This window comes from Fukomys damarensis, unplaced genomic scaffold, assembly GCF_012274545.1.
Source record: "Fukomys damarensis isolate Sample0158 unplaced genomic scaffold, DMR_v1.0_HiC HiC_scaffold_18, whole genome shotgun sequence".
NCBI lineage: Eukaryota > Metazoa > Chordata > Mammalia > Rodentia > Bathyergidae > Fukomys > Fukomys damarensis.
The window spans coordinates 48618664-48620923 of NW_022900930.1; positions in this window are offsets into that span (position 1 = coordinate 48618664).

Here is a 2260-nt window from a genome sequence, read left to right on the forward strand (position 1 = left end):
CAGTCCTGCGGACTTGTGGACACACTTCGGGGAGGCGCGTTTTGTTGTGGAGGTTGTGCGGGTGTTTGGGTGTCTTTTTCCGAGCGCTCTAGGGAAAGGACTCAGAAAAAATTCTGCTCCGAAGAGCAAAACCCAGAGACCAGCAGCCCCATGACTTCCCCTCCAATGAAACCCCCCAACACATGGGAGGAGAGATCCTCGCGGTCTCTCCAAAGGGCATGTGCGACCCGGCCTATTAAATATACACAGGGCCCATCTGCTTTCTCCACTGTGGCTTTTCTTTCTCTTTTTGATGACTTAAAAAAAGAGAAAAAAAATCCCAAGTATTTCTTGGGCAGCTCTGGATTCAGGGCCGAAAGAGATGGAGAACAGGCCCTGGCAGCCCAAAGCAGCCCTCTTGAAATCGCGCAGCCAAATTGCGCGGCTGGAGGGTCGTGGGGGCTGCACAGGCGCCGGCGAGAGGAGTGGGCCCTATGGGCAGTGGCCCGCGCTGCCCCTCTGGCTTCGAGGCCACTTCGGTCCCTCCTTTATCCGGTGCCTGCCTCAAGCGAAGAACAGCGAGCTCAAAACCTCTCCCCCTCGGCGTGGGCTTTTTGCTTCAATCCCGCACCGCTAGACCTCTTTCTAGTTTAGAAAATAAGCAGTTTGTAAATTTCAAGACGTGGAAAGCTGCGGGGGGGGCGGTGATAAAACATCGTGCACTAGATTTTTAGTATAAGGTTGTAGCTAGTTGAAGAAAGCCATTCCTCTAGAGGAAAACTTAACCATTCTCCTAACGTTCCCCTTGGACTAAAATACTTTCCTGGTGGAAAAACTCTGTTGGTTGCTTGGGTTAAGACCGCCACCATTTTGGTCAGTGTTTTAGCTTCAGGACTGTTTTCTCTTCGCTAAGAATTCCTTCAGCAGGTAGTTTCTGACCCCCTGCTACCTGGAAGGACCGGGCTGTGACCGGAGTTTCCGTTGGTCCCCGCTGAAGGACAGCGAGGGACGCAGAGGCTGTTGCGCTCTGCTCCGCTTTCCTTGCAGGCCTGGTTTTGTTCAGCTGGAGGACGGTCTCAATGCGGTCCCTCCAGCGCCGCTCCTGCAATGCAGGATCCGCGCGCTCTCGTCTTGCGGCATGGGGGGAGGGGAGCAGAGCGATGGTTTTGTAACAGGCACCGCAGGCCTGAGAGGGAACGCCTTAAATGATGAGTCCCGGGTTAAGAAAGAAAAGGGGAGAGGGGGGAAAAAAAAAGCAGCTGATGCTGAATTAATAGTTAGCGCATACCCCTGGGGCTTTCTCCAACCAGGGGGTCAGGAGTCCCTTCCCCTCCCCCAGCCCCGGATCTCCTGTCTGTTTTTAACCCGTCTGATCGGACGCTGCCGGGACGTTTGTGATGGCTTCTTAAAACATAACCCCTTGGGCTTAAGAGTCTATGCTCCCGATCAAACTCACCCCAAATACTAACACGCTAAGAAATTACATTGTAAAGCCTCCCCAATCCGATTGACTGGGCTGTTTGGGGCCCATATGGCTGGACAGCTGTACTGCTCCACTAAAAAGACCATTGCCCCTCGGATGGGATAAAGCGGGGCTTCCCCAGAGAGCTCAGACATGACCTAAGTATTAGCTTAGCCTGGGGTGAAGACTGAGTTAAATCTCTCTTCTTGGAGGTTAAAATAAAGACAACAACAAAAATCAAAAGAGGTGCCCTTCTGAATTCATTGTAAATTGCATGCCGCCTGCTGGTCCGGCCAAAGGAAGGTAGGAAGACCAGGGAAATAAACTCTATGGCTTGCCACAAGCAAGATGAGAGTTAGGCAAAGCGAAGAGACAAGAGATGGGAAAGAAATAGATTATTTGCCAAGCATACCATGTGTCGGTGACATTTGTGGCTCCCTGTTCAGAGAAGCAGGGCTCTGATCCCGGCCAATGCTTCAGTGTTAACGGTAAAGAACAGCCATTGGAGTGCAATTTCCATGGTGAGAAGATGAAACTGTGCTTTAAAAAGGAAAGCCCATTATGAAATGCAGCCGGATTTAATTTTTAATATGATGGCGGATCCTCTAACGCATTCTTTGCTGGTGTTTGCATTCAGGAGAAGTGGTTCCTCCTGTGGCAGAAATCAAAATAACATTCTGCAGGACGTTTAAGCAGGCTCCTCGGCTCTAAAAGTGTCCTGAAATAGAATATTCTATCTCCTTCCAGTTTCGGAATTGAAACTCCATTCGCAGTGAAATATTCAGGCAAATAGGAACCAGCCTTGTCCTTACTTTTCTA